Source organism: Pristiophorus japonicus, chromosome 22 (assembly GCF_044704955.1).
Source record: "Pristiophorus japonicus isolate sPriJap1 chromosome 22, sPriJap1.hap1, whole genome shotgun sequence".
Classification (NCBI taxonomy): Eukaryota; Metazoa; Chordata; class Chondrichthyes; family Pristiophoridae; genus Pristiophorus; species Pristiophorus japonicus.
This window is the reverse complement of record NC_091998.1, coordinates 16,578,315-16,593,814: the sequence shown is the minus strand read 5'-3', so window position 1 is coordinate 16,593,814 and position 15,500 is coordinate 16,578,315. Positions and strand designations below refer to the sequence as shown.

General features: G+C 43.3%; 1 protein-coding gene across 1 annotated transcript in view; it reads left to right on the top strand.

Annotated features, from left to right (window-relative positions):
- Nucleotides 1–15,500, top strand: part of lrmda (leucine rich melanocyte differentiation associated) — a 1,025,922-nt gene that overhangs the window by 900,395 nt on the left and 110,027 nt on the right. The window lies entirely within an intron of this gene.

Below are 15,500 nucleotides of genomic sequence, written 5' to 3'. Positions count from 1 at the left end.
GGTCAGGCAGATGGTAGCAATGCACTCGCATGAGTTGTGCTGATTATCATGCCACTTGCAAAGAGTACCTGCTTCCTACTTAGCTAGGATTGAGATTTTCACTTGTCAGTTGCCGAATGGTCAACTAGTGACTGCCCTCCTTGGTGGAGAAGTAAGCATTGTCGTCTTGGGCTTAAGTTAGATCCAAGCTGATGCATCTGGAGTTGGGAGGTTTGAATTGCATCAATCCTCTATGGCACATGGATCGGATCTGATTTGATACCTGAGCCCGATTGATCTGCAGTACTCCAGGGCACTCTGCAACTGACCTTTCAGCCTCACTGAACCAGGAGTGGTGGATTCATCACAAGGAGCAGGGATTCTTCCCTGTGGTTCATTATAACCGTGCAAGTCAACATCCTACTGGGGTGGTCTGAGTTGGATAAGCATCTGGAAGCTAATCAGTTCAGCCAAGCTGTGTAGTTGTAGCCAGTTAAACTCCAGCATTATCCTTATGGGGCCCTTAAGCCTTGGCTCTTGCCAATCTGTACCTGAGCTCTCTGATTTTAGGTGAGTGAGTTCTGTAGATACAGGGAGAGAGAGTGAACTCCATATCAAGCAAGCAGAATCTCTTGGTGATCAGTACCTGTCAGGGATACAGAGACATAATTATCACATCAGGCACCTAACAGACCAAAAAAAAGAAGTAACTTCTTCATTGGTAGATTTAAAACACTGCTGCCAAGCTGCTAATATTATACTGAGTCATGCAGAACAGGAGGGTGCCACGTGTGATCCTTGCTCTTTATTGAGTTCGCTGGTTGAGTCATCTATAAGCAATCACCTTACGGACTTACACATGATAAATGGCCATTTGTTGAGGTTATGGAGAACAGCCAGTGCTTGGCTAACTGTACCCCAGTAAAAGGAATTGTCTTTGGTGGGAATAAAGTGATGTGGAAAACCTCAAATGCTTGCTTTCCCTTCCATCACCATATTTTTAGCTGTTTCCTCCCATATTGTGCATTTTCCAATGCCCCATTTCACCCCCGCCCCCGCACCCCCCCCCTCCCCGGACAATTGCAATCACCTTGAGACCAAGAGGGAGAACGGGCCTCTACGATTGATACTCTTGGAATCAGTGCGCTCCGAGTGCACTGAAAGCAGTGAATTAATTTTCCCGCTAATTTCTACCTTTTGCTGTCAGAGCAGGTTCCTTTATTTACACTCGATGCCTCTTACTGATTGCCCAGCTAAGAATGGGTAGCCACTGTGCAGGGAAATGATGTGAGAGAACCTTCATCTTAACATTGATTGGCGCAGCATGCCAGTGCTCCACTGCACTGCACTGCCAGATGTCTTTGCGATGCCATTTTTAGACTATGCCTGACTTTGTGATCTCTTTATAAAGAGTACTGGCTTCATTCTTCACTCTCGGTTTGCCAGTAGTACCGTGTCAGAACATTGTTGCTAAGGTAATTTGTCATGCTGTTCCAGACAACTACCTATTAATGCCATCTCCTCCATAGTCACAGTTCAGCAGCATAGACCCTTTAAATTCTGTAAACAGGAAAGCTGCAAAAGTACATCTTATTAATGACCCGTGTGTTTTGAAAACGGAAATGAAAATGGCGACCTTGACTGGGTCTTTATTTTCTGTGATTCATAAAGGAAACCTTTTAAGCTCTTACAAGTCACCGAGCATTGTTGTATACATCTTACACTGACTTTTTGTTTGTGATGGATACAGTGTTTGAAAATGCCCCCAAAATCCAGGTTTTCCATTTTCTCAAGCCGCTTAGCCTTTGCATTTTTTCTAGTCAATCTAATTGCACATGCCGGAAGCTCGCTTTCTGCAATCATTCTCCGCATGAAAACACGACTTTCTGTCCGCTATAAATATGAGTCCTTGCTGAAAAGCTGAGTGGTTAAGGATCCCGGGGAATGGGGTGATGATCTTGAAGGTTTATGTACAGATGGTAACCTACAAAACTTGGAAAATCTAATAAATAGCTTCAAAAACAGCTGACACAGCCCTCCGAAAGCTGACAACACAGAAACACTGTACAACTGACAAATAGCCCTGAATAAAGGCCTTTGACCAAGGCCACTGCTCCAACGTGAATGAATAAGTTCAATTCCTTTTTATTACATTTCATTCTGGGATTTTTTATTAGTGTTTTGGGATCATATTTACAATTCAGTTTGTTTTTCTGCGAAAACTGAATTTCAATGGCTTCACATATACATAATAGAAAACTGTCCATTTCTGGGGCAAACGGCAGGTTTTCCTGACTGTTCACACAAGGGCCCAAGGAACATCGGGACCTTAATTATCAATGGCTCACTCATTTCTGCATTGTTGCTGGTTTGCTTTTGCTTTTGGCCTGACTGCCGCCCACCTTGGCTGGTGCTTGTGAGCGCACAGGAAGAGCTTGTATTCCTCTCTCTGCGCTGTCGGTCTGATAGCTGCTTCATGTCTATAGACCGAAAATAGAATCATAGAATTGTCACAGCATGGAAGGAGGCTATTCAGCCCAGCTCTCTGCAAGAGAACTAGTCCTACTCCCCCACCCTTTCCCCGTAGCCCGACATTTTTTTTTTCCTTCAGTTACTTATCCAATTCCCTTTTGAGAGTACTGGAGAGCTGCACTCCATGGCTGTTCACATCGTGCTGGATTGAACTGTATCCCTCCCTGCGGAAAACTGGCACAGAGCTACCCTGGTGCTGTGTTGGACTGTCAGCTCAGTCTCACAAAGGGAGCAGTACCTTGAGAAGATGTGCAAAGTGTCAAGTTTACTTCTCATTGAGGACATGGGGAACAAAACCCCACGGCGCCCCCTGGCGGTTGTGCCATGCAAGTTGGGTGCAGGAGGCCCAAGTGAGGTAAGGATTCTGGCGGGACCCAGAAACGTTGGATCGCCATTCAGATTCTCCCTGGCTGTAAATTTGCATAGAGGGCAGAGGTCTGTAGGATGTCTTTTCACTCCAAACATGGCCCCTGAAGTCAGAGGGAGCTGAAGCTGGGTGGAGGGTATTCCCAAACAGAGAATTTCCTTGACTCTGGCCTCTCAGGATGCACCCACGAGCGGGTTATCAACAATTATCTTCTCTCTCTCTTATAACACAGGCAATCGTCCATTTAAAATAAATAGGTTATGTCTCCACTAAAACTGCATGCCATTGTTCATACACCAACAGCAGTTTCTTGGTACAGGTATATATTAGAGTGGAGTTTAAAATTTGATCACTTAAAATGGTAGGTTGTGTGTGTAGTGGAAAAGTAACATCCCCAAATTTACATTATTTCCCAACAGACTTTTATTCAGCAGCATTACAGTTTTCAGGATCATGAATATCATTCCTGTTTCAGGTTAATGTCTGGTTGCACTCTGCTGTATGGTTGAAGGACAAAACTCTAAAGAAGTAGAATTTTCGAGACCCTTGTGATTTGTGATCAGCAGTACAGCTCTCAGCTTTCACACATGATTGGGTTATTCCCATTATAAGTACAAACCTTGCCTCTTACGAGGTTGTTAGACATAAAATGCTGACGAGAGCCCCAAGTCCTCAGGCGCACTGAGTTATGCCACTGCAGCTGTGCTGGGTGAATGATATCAAGGAGCAGTGCTCGTGTCGCTGATGCAGATCAGTTATGTACATACTTGCCCCCGGGGGCCTCCGCTGAAGAGCTCCGCAGTGCAGGATTATGGGGTGTTTTCAACCAGCCCCCAAAAATCAGCTGACATTTCAGCCCCAAGTGAAAGGGGGCCGGGAAGCACTGGCATCCACTTCACAAGTGGGCAGTTGGCAACGCTGTGGGGTCAAAGTTTAATCTCGGCCCATTCTTGGGCCCAGAATCAGTGCTGCGCAGTGCTCCCAACCGGGAAGCCCAAGGCCGGCCCGAGATTGGGCCTTAGGCCTTATTTCAATAAGATTGGCGAATTGCCCGCTAAACAGGCAGCTTACCTATTTCAGAAAATGGATTTCAGGCCACTTGCATCACCAGCCGTGGCCCTCGGTTTCAAAAAATAATGTAAACTTTCCATCATGGTGGCAGCTATTGCTAGGCCGCATTCACACCTGGAAAACCTGAGTGCAGCAGGCCCAATGTCCTCTCCGCTCAGGGTAGCCCAATTTCTCCGAGGGGTCCTAAACCAGGTGTAAGGCCCCTCGTTAGCACATGCAAGGGGCCTAATGTCTGATTTGGGTGGCTACTCCAGACACCTGAAAATCGTTGGAGGTTTTTCAGGAGTTTTTAGGGCACTGGGGATAGACCTGTGAGATTGATAATATTTGCCGTCTGCACTCAACGATGACTAATTTCCACCCCTGTGTTTCTCTGCTTTTAGGCTCTCTTTTCCAGACAAGTATGTGCATTCATGGATGTGTCAGATATTGTCCGTACATAATCCAAAATTAAGGAAGCATGTTTGTGCATTGGTAATTCATTTGTAACAGCATTTTTATGCAGTGCCTTATGCAGATCATAAATATTCCGTATCACATTATATATCTGTTATTCAAAACTTGGGCTGGATCAAAGGAGTTTTATGTCTGGAGGGCTCACACAGATTGCTCTTTCAATCTGGACCGTTTCTTAAAAATGTAATAAAGGGTGTTGTAGTTTGTGCATTAAACAGCTAATGCTTTAGTTTTACTTATTATTTTTGATTATTTCTGCAGATAAGATGGAAGTAACAATTTAAATAGCATAACAAGCAGAACAAAAATAGTGCATTTGGAGAAAATAAATTCCAACTAAAACAAGTTGGAATGGAAATCATTTTAACAGTAATGGTACAAACATTTACTGCAAAAAAATTCATTGGGGGAAAAGGTCATCCACCATTTAGCAGATTCACAAAAGATTTCTGTGCTACAAGAATCAATAAACCATGATGACCCAAGGTATTTGACAAGATACATTAAGCCCAGCTGGCATCCCACAGGATGAGCGATACAGGTCTTTGCTTAAACTGATAACCCGTACCTCTCCTGTAACAGGAAGGATCCCCGACAGACCGAGATATTGGGAAAGGAATCTCCTGTATGAGGCAAAATGCAGAACTCCTAAAGCCTGTACTGGGCCAACTTAACTATGGAAAATCCCCAACGAATAATATGGAGAGGAACTCGCATTCAATACTGCACACCGTGACAAAGAAGGGAAATCAAATTCATATGAAATTAGCCTGAACTAAATCGAGAACCTAATGCGCTTCAATTGCACCATAAGCTTATCCCTTTTAAAGAAATCTTTCCTGATATGAAATTAATACTGGCTGCATAAACTGGATTGAATTTCACCTTTTTATTTTAGTGATTAAATAATTGTGGAAGCTGTTCTTCCACTCGTATGTTGTACATTTTTGATTCAACTATAGATGTCCATTCAGATTTGCCATTTAATTTGTTACTAAAATAAGTTTACATTAGCATAAATCATTACTACCAGGCATTTTGCTCCAACCTTAAAAATGAGTTTAGACAAGTAAAAGAGAATCGAGGTAAACAGATCCAATTGAATTTATTTAACTGCTTACATATGATGTAAAATCAAATATGAACCTTTCAAACTACTTCTCATGTTACAGAAGCAAGGCAGAGTAAAAAGATTTCTTTGTTGTCACATGCACAGCCACAACTCCTATAATAGATTATTGCTAGGCGCCCAACCTGTTTCAAGCTCTCAACCATCTCGGTTCAACTCTCTGGAAGTCCCTCCCTAAACCTTTGTCTTGCCATATCCCTGACTTGTTTTCAAGTATGCTTTCAGCCAATTCATCCACTATCTCGGTCCTTTCTCTCCGATGAAGCACCTTGGGACATTTTATTATGTTAAACGCACTATACAAATGCAATTAATTGTTGTTAAATCCCTGTGCCATCGGGTTGTCCTGTTGAGTGTGTTGGCCCTTTAACAGTGCAGAGTTAAGCAGATTGCACAAATTCTTACCGTTAATTATGCAAAATGTGCATAATTATATTTTCTACCATAACACAACATTTTAAAAAGTCTTTGTGGCATATATCATTTGTATTACATAAGAACATAAGAAATAGGAGCAGAACTGCTTTGGAGGCAGTTCAGAGAAGGTTCACAAGGTTGATTCCGGGGATGAAGGGGTTGACTTATGAGGAAAGGTTGAGTAAGTTGGGCCTCTACTCATTGGAATTCAGAAGAATGAGAGGTGGTCTTATCTAAACGCATAAGATTATGAGGGGGCTTAACAAGGTGGATGCAGAGAGGATGTTTTCACTGATGGGGGAGACTAGAACTAGAGGGCATGATCTTAGAATAAGGGGCCGCCCATTTAAAACTGAGACGAGGAGAAATTTCTTCTCCGAGGGTTATAAATCTGTGGAACTCGCTGCCTCAGAGAGCTGTGGAAGCTGGGACATTGAATAAATTTAAGACAGAAATAGACAGTTTCTTAAACGATAAGAGGATAAGGGGTTATGGGAAGCGGGCAGGGAAGTGGAGCTGAGTCCATGATCAGATCAGCCATGATCTTATTGCATGGCGGAGCAGGCTCGAGGGGCCGTATGGCCTACTCCTGTTCCTATTTCTTATGTTCTTATAGGAGTAGGCCATTTGGCCCCTTGAGCCTGCTCCGCCATTAAATAAGATCAAGGCTGATCTGATCATGGTCTCAACTCCACTTCCTCACCCGCTCCCCATAACCATTATCATTCAAAAATATGTCTATCTCCGCCTTAAATATATTCAAAGACCCAGCCTCCACAGTTCTCTGGGGTAGAGAATTCCAAAGATTCACGACCCTCTGAGAAAAGAAATTCCTCCTCATTTCTGTTTTAAATGGGCGACCCTTTATTCTGAAACTATGCCCCCAGTTCTAGATTTCCCCATGAGGGGAAACATCCTCTCTGCATCTACCCTGTCAAGCCCCCTCAGAATCTTATATGTTTCAATAAGATCATCTCTCCTTCTTCTAAACTCCAAGGAGTATAGGCTCAACCTTTCTTCATATGATAACCCCTTCATCTCCGGAATCAACTTCGTGAACCTTCTCTGAACTGCCTCCATTGCAAGTATATCCTTCCTAAATAAGGAGATCAAAACTGTACGCAGTACTCCAGGTGTGGTCTTACCGTTGGAACAGGACTTCCCTACTTTTATATTCCATTACCTTTGCAATAAAGGCTAACATTTCATTTGCCTTCCTAACTACTTGCCGTACCTGCATACTAACTTTTTGCGTTTAATGCACAAGAACCCCCAGATCTTTCTGAACTACAGCATTTTGTAATCGCTCTCCATTTAAATAATTACTTGCTTTTTTATTTTTCCTACCTAAATGGATAACCTCACATTTTCCCACATTATCGTCCATCTACCAAATACTTGCCCACTCACTGAGCCTATCTATGGGCCCAAGTTTGCCCGTCACTGGATGACGTCTTTTCGCCGCCCAGTGAATTTTTTGGCGCTGAAGCTCAGTTGAAAGATTCCCCAATGTTGGGGCACCGGCGTCTACTACCAGCGCCAGAATGTTTGGTGCTGATGTACATGTACAAGAAGGTTGCGAGCCATTTCTGTGCATAAGGCAAACTTTCCACAAGAACAACATTTTTCAAACCGCCGCACAGACCCTGGAAACAGTGTAGGAAAAACCCTTACCTGCAGTTAGAGAATCCGCACTGGCCGCCCGCTCCTGTGCCTTATAAATAAACTTTTAGGTAATTTAAAAAGTGAATTCTAACTATGTGCAGGTATAAAAATAATTATAAACTTACCAATACTGATGCTCGTGCGATAATAAATGAATGAATGCTGGCAAAAAAAGAAAAAAACATTCCCTTTTTCCAGTGATGTTCTCAATGCCCAAAATCATCCAGAAAGTGCAAGGAAACCTTTTAAAATCTCCAAGTTTGAAAAAGCTGCCATCCAGTACAGCCTTCTCCCGATTCTCCTTGATGTTGACTGCAGCCGCTGCTAGCCCCCGGCCGAAGGTCCTCCACCCACGCAGCTCGCTGCTATCCCAAGCCAAAGGTCACCACACAGAATGTTTTTTTTTGCACATGGGCAGTTAGTTGCCCGTTTTTTTTTTGAGCGCATGGCTGTGTGTTTCAGGCGCACACTGGAAGCCCTGCCCTGTGAGATCAGCTTGGGTAGCGCCAATGTTAGAAGGTGCGCATGGTGGTAGAAAACTTAGGATTTTTATTTTCAGCGCTGAGGGGCCCCCCAAAAAAAACGGGCGCCCAGGTAAGTGAGTGCCCTTCTTTTTTATTTGGGAAACTTGGGCCTTCATCCCTTTGCAGATTCTTTGCATCATCCTCACAACTTGCTTTCCCACCTATCTTTGTATCATCAGCAAATTTGGCTATGTTACACTCTGTTCCTTCATCCAAGTCATTAATATAAATTGTAAATAGTTGAGGTCCCAGCACCGATCCCTTGGCACCCCACTTATTTACAGTTTGCCAACCTGAAAATGATCCATTTATCCCGACTCTCTGTTTTCTGTTAGTTAGCCAAATCACTATCCACACTAATATATTACCCCCAACCCCGTGAGCTCTTATCTTGTGCAGAAACCTTTTTGTGTGGCACCTTATCGAATGCTTTCTGGAAATCCAAATATATGACATCAACTGGTTCTCCTTTGTCCACTCTGCTTGTTATATCCTCACAGAGCTCCAGCAGATTTGTCAAGCATGATTTCCTTTTCATAAAACCGTGCTGACTCTGCTTGACTACATTATGATTTTCTAAATTTCCTGCTACTATTTCCTTAATGATGGACTCCAGCATTTGCGACTTTCCAGTCTGCTCAGACCTCTCCAGAATTCAGGGAATTTTGGTGGATTACAACCAATGCATCCCCTATCTTGGCAGCGACTTCTTTTAAGACCCTAGGATGAATGCCATCAGGTCCAAGGGACTTGTCTACCTTTAGTCCCATTAGTTTGCAGAGTACTTTATCTCTAGTGATAGTGATTGTTTTAAGTTTCTCCACCCCACTCCCCCCCACCCCGCCGCAACAGCTCCTTGATTATATTGGGATGTATTTCGTGTCCTCTAGCGTGAAGATCGATACAAAATATTTGTTCAAAGTCTCTGCCATTTCCCTGTTTCCCATTACAGGTGCAGCGGACTCCGGACCGATTGGTGGCAGGGTCGTCCGGAATCCGTAAAATGGTCCGGAATCCGGACCCGTTGACCCTGATGACCTCGGGGTCCCTGCTGCTGCTCGACCTCGGGCCTCGCCTTGTCTCGCTGCCCTTGCCTCCGGGCCTCCTTGCCGGCCCGCCCAAACACCACCACGGCGAGGCCCTGCCCGAACACCACCTTCTTTGACCAAGCGTTTGGTCAACTGTCCTAATATTTCTTTGTGGCTTGGGATCAAATTTTGTTTGATAACGCTCCTCCGAAGCGCCTTGGGACATTTTTATTGCTTTAAAGGCGCTACATATTTGCAAGTTATTGAAAGAGTGAGATTTAATTTGTTTTGATTGTATTTCTTCTATATTAATGCACTTGTGTATTCATAGAAATATAGAAAATAGGTGCAGCAGTAGGCCATTCGGACCTTCGAGCCTGCACCTCCATTCAATTAGTTCATGGCTGAACATGCAACTTCAGTACCCCATTCCTGCTTTCTCGCCATACCCCTTGATCCCCTTAGTAGTAAGGACTACATCTAACTCCTTTTTGAATATATTTAGTGAATTGGCCTCAACAACTTTCTGTGGTAGAGAATTCCACAGGTTCACCACTCTCTGGGTGAAGAAGTTTCTCCTCATCTCGGTCCTAAATGGCTTACCCCTTATCCTTAAGACTGTGACCTCTGGTTCTGGACTTCCCCAACATTGGGAACATTCTTCCTGCATCTAACCTGTCTTAAACCCGTCAGAATTTTAAACGTTTCTATGAGATCCCCTCTCATTCTTCTGAACTCCAGTGAATACAAAGCCAGTTGATCCAGTCTTTCTTGATATGTCAGTCCCGCCATCCCGGGAATCAGTCTGGTGAACCTTTGCTGCACTCCCTCAATAACAAGAATGTCCTTCCTCAAGTTAGGAGACCAAAACTGTACACAATAATCCAGGTGTGGCCTCACTAAGGCCCTGTACAACTGTAGTAACACCTCCCTGCCCCTGTACTCAAATCCCCTCGCTATGAAGGCCAACATGCCATTTGCTTTCTTAACCGCCTGCTGTACCTGCATGCCAATCTTCAATGACTGATGTACTATAACACCCAGGTCTCGTTGCACCTCCCCTTTTCCTAATCTGTCACCATTCAGATAATAGTCTGTCTCTCTGTTTTTACCACCAAAGTGGATAACCTCACACTTATCCACATTTTACTTCATCTGCCATGCATTTGCCCACTCACCTAACCTATCCAAGTCACTCTGCAGCCTCATAGCATCCTCCTCGCAGCTCACACTGCCACCCAACTTAGTATCATCCGCAAATTTGGAGGTACTACATTTAATCCCCTCATCTAAATCATTAATGTACAATGTAAACAGCTGGGGCCCCAGCACAGAACCTTGCGGTACCCTACTAGTCACTGCCTGCTATTCTGAAAAGTAGCCATTTACTCCTACTCTTTGCTTCCTTCTGACAACCAGTTCTCAATCCACATCAGCACACTACCCCCAATCCCATGTGCTTTAACTTTGCACATTAATCTCTTGTGTGGGACCTTGTCGAAAGCCTTCTGAAAGTTCAAATACACCACATCAACTGGTTCTCCCTTGTCCACTCTACTGGAAACATCCTCAAATAATTCCAGAAGATTTGTCAAGCATGATTTCCCTTTCACAAATCCATGCTGACTTGGACCTATCATGTCACCTCTTTCCAAATGCGCTGATAAGACATCCTTAATAATTGATTCCATAATTTTACCCACTACTGAGGTCAGGCTGATCGGTTTATAATTCCCTGTTTTCTCTCTCCCGCCTTTTTTAAAAAATGGGGTTACATTAGCTACCCTCCACTCCATAGGAACTGATCCAGAGTCTATGGAATGTTGGAAAATGACTGTCAATGCATCCACTATTTCCAAGGCCACCTCCTTAAGTACTCTGGGATGCAGTCCATCAGGCCCTGAGGATTTATCGGCCTTCAATCCCATCAATTTCCCCAACACAATTTCCTGACTAATAAGGATTTCCCTCAGTTCCTCCTTCATACGAGACCCTCTGACCCCTTTTATATCCGGAAGGTTGTTTGTGTCCTCCTTAGTGAATACCGAACCAAAGTACTTGTTCAATTGGTCTGCCATTTCTTTGTTCCCTGTTATGACTTCCCCTGATTCTGACTGCAGGGGACCTACGTTTGTTTTTACTAACCTTTTTCTCTTTACATATCTATAGAAGCTTTTGCAGTCTGTTTTAATGTTCCCTGCAAGCTTCCTCTCGTACTCTATTTTCCCTGCCCTAATCAAACCCTTTGTCCTCCTCTGCTGAGTTCTAAATTTCTCTCAGTCCCCGGGTTCACTGCTATTTTTGGCCAATTTGTATGCCACATCCTTGGCTTTAATACTATCCCTGATTTCCCTTGATAGCCACGGTTGAGCCACCTTCCCTTTTTTATTTTTACGCCAGACAGGGATGTACAATTGTTGTAGTTCATCCATGCGGTCTCTAAATGTCTGCCATTGCCCATCCACAGTCAACCCCTTAAGTATTATTCGCCAATCTATCCTAACCAATTCACGCCTCATACCTTCAAAGTTACCCTTCTTTAAGTTCTGGACCATGGTCTCTGAATTAATTGTTTCATTCTCCATCCGAATGTAGAATTCCACCATGTTATGGTCACTCTTCCCCAAGGGGCCTCGCACAACAAGATTGCTAATTAATCCTCTCTCATTACACAACACCCAGTCTAAGATGGCCTCCCCCATAGTTGGTTCCTCGACATATTGATCTAGAAAACCATCCCTTATGCAGTCCAGGAAATCCTCATCCACCGTATTGCATCCAGTTTGGTTAGCCCAATCTATATGCATATTAAAGTCACCCATGATAACTACTGCACCTTTATTGCATGCACCCCTAATTTCCTGTTTGATGCCCTCCCCAACATCACTACTACTGTTTGGAGGTCTGTACACAACTCCCACTAACGTTTTTTGCCCTTTGGTGTTCTGCAGCTCTACCCATATAGATTCCACATCATCCAAGCTAATGTCCTTCCTAACTATTGCATTAATCTCCTCTTTAACCAGCAATACTACCCCACCTCCTTTTCCTTTTATTCTATCCTTCCTGAATGTTGAATACCCCATGGATGTTGAGTTCCCAGCCCTGATCATTCTGGAGCCACGTCTCTGTAATCCCAATCACATCATATCTGTTAACATCTATTTGCACAGTTAATTCATCCATCTTATTACAGACACACCTTGCATTAAGACACAAAGCCTTCAGGCTTGTTTTTTTAACACCCTTTGTCCTTTTAGAATTATGATGTAGTGTGGCCCTTTTTGTTTCTTGCCTTTGTTTACTTGGCCTTCCACTATTGCTTTTTACCTTTCTACCATCTGTTTCTGACTCCATATTACTTCCCCCTATCATGCTGAATAGGTTCCCATCCCCCTGCCATATTAGTTTAAACACTCCTGAACTGCATTCGCAAATGTTCCAGTTTGCAAATGGACATCAGTTCCAGTCCTACCCAAGTGCAGACCCTCCCTTTTGTACAGGCCCCACTTCCCCCAGAACTGTTTCCAATGTCCCAGGAATTGAATCCCTCCCTCTTGCACCATTGCTCAAGCCACGTATTTATTCTAACTATCCTGCTCCCTCTACTCTGAATTGCACATGGCACTGGTAGCAATCCAGAGATTACTACCTTTGAGGTCCTACTTTTTAATTTAACTCCTAGCTCCCTAAATTCAGCTTGTAGGACCTCTATCCGCTTCTTACCTATATCGTTGGTACCTACATGTACCACAACAACTGGCTGTTCACCCTCCCTCTCCAGAATGCTCTGCAGCCGCTCCGAGACATCCTTGACCCTTGCACCAGGGAGGCAACCTACCATCCTGGAGTCTCGGTTGCAGCCGCAGAAACTCCTATCTATTCCCCTTGCAATAGAGTCTCCTATCACTATAGCTCTCCCACTCTTTTTCCCACCCTTCTGTGCAGCAGAGCCACCCACAGTGCCATGAACCTGGCTGCTGGTGCCTTCCCCTGGTAAGTCATCTCCCCCAACATTCACATCAGTCAAGCGATTGTTTAAAAAAAAATGGTGTCCCTAACTCAAGTTACTATTCCCTCATAGGCTCTAGGGGCTGAATGGCCTACTCATGTTCCTATGTACTTCACCTCCCTTCCTAAAAATTGGTACTCAGCAATCTGAGGAGGATGTATGGTGTGTGGCAAGTGGGATAATTTCACTCACAGATATCTCCATGGTTGCTATTAGTACTGCTCCTTGGTCGACACCACACTTGGCACATTTCAGTAATGTGGAATAAGTACCGTACCTCACCTCCAGGCAACTCAGCGAAGATCAGTCAATCTATTTCTGAGAGAAGTCTGAGTGCAAATGATAGTCAAGACTGAAATTGGAACTCCGTTTTCCAACTGTATACTTTAAAACACAATTAAATAATTGCAATCAAAATGTGAGTTTAATTAATTCTTGAGCTAAATAATTCTTGAAATTATCGCTTGAAACTGATGAACTATTGTTCTAAAAATGAATATATTTGCTGATATAAATACCAAGTATGTGGAAAGGCTACTTTGACTTGTAACAGAAATAGATTCAACAACTTAGCTTATGTACCACCTTTAATGTGAACAAAAGCAATTCAAGGTGCTTCATTAAACCTTACATGTCAATTCTAGCAGAAGCTGACTAATAGCTTCGAAAAGCTGACACAGTCCCCAGAAAGTTGACAACTCGCGAACAGCCTTGATTATAAGCCTATGGCCTGTGAAAACTAGTTACACGATTTTGTGACATAAGTATGATGCATCTCTCCAGTGTCAGTCTTCACTCTCCTCTCTCTCCAGTGCTTGTATTCACTCTCCTCTCTCCATTGTCAGTTTTCCCCTCCTCTCAGACTCTTGATCTCTGGCTCCCATTCTGCTGATCTGTGGATATGTGTAAAATCCGATGTAATTTTCAATTTCTATCCTGACTGGCAAGTCACTTTGCTCGAAGTAAAGGTGCTGATTTCCTTTCTGAGGAAGAAACAAAACAATTTAATTCCTGGTTTTCCCTTCCCCAGTTACATTTGTGCAGCATAGCAGCAGCGCATGAAGCAACCTTTTCTGCTCTTTCAGCAGCGACGTGGTTGTTTCCCACAGATTGAGAAATTTGATTTTTATCCAGTTTGGTTTTGTTTTGTGCTTCGTGCATGAACACAATTGGGAAGTGAGATACCAGGTGTTTTAAAAAAAAAAAAAAAATGGATCTTTGAAGTGGAAATCAGCACCTTTTCCACTATCAAGGTGACATCACATAAGGATAGTAATTCAAAGTTAGTGAGCATTAAAAACAATGGGCCTGAATTTGCAGTTGGAGGCTTCCTGCGAGGCAATGCCTCCGATCCACAAATAAAGTCCACCTACCTGGTGCCTCGTATCTTGGGGCGCAAGCGGTTCGTAAGCGCCCCTGGGATCACGTGGACCGGCCCAACCAATGAAAGAAGCGAATCCTCATTCACGCTTATTGGTGATTTTGTACATACAGAATCCCCAATAAGCATCATTTAAAAAAAATTACATATTTAAAAATAATTAAAATGCCATTTAATTAAGTATTTAAAACAAAAAAAAAAAATTTTTTGAAAAAGAAATGTAAACTTTTTAAAGGGGCTAAAAATAACCAACTTATTTACAGGTGTTTTAATGTTTAAATAATTAAAAAAAATATATATTTTATATTTATTTAAACTCTTACACAGGCAAAAGCAGGCCTTATGCCATTTACCAGGCTTAGGAATTTCACGGGCATTCGCTGGGCAGTAGATGGGCAAATAGCCCAACCCTCCGCCCACAGATGTCCATTTCCCAGGGATGGCTATGATTTGTCAAGAAGTTTCTTGATAGATCGTATATTCCGGGTTTTCGTGCATGCGCTACGCGTGCGAAAACTGGGAACTTGCAGGGCCCTTACGGGCAAGTACACCGTCATAGGCCCCGGAAAATCCAGGCCTGAGTCTTATATTGGGAAGGATGGAGCAACAGACTGAAGAGTTTGAGAGAGGGAAATGGGATAGCAGAAGCTAGAAGTATAATTGTAATACAGCCTCAGCTATACTTAAGAAAATACGGACGTCTGGATCAAGAGAAGGTATTTTGACCCATGAAGAGCCAACTCTTGTGTGACTTCTCAAAGTCTTGTAATTGGTCAACTATTTCAAGTTCTGTCATCTGCTATTGTATAGCCTATGGTGCTATTTAATGATATATCTGAGTCACCCCAATTTTGTTTTTTGATTTTTGTCTGGCAAGTAGGAAGGCTATCTTGTTAATGGTTGGCATATACAGCTGTGGGGTAAATTATTAGGTACTGA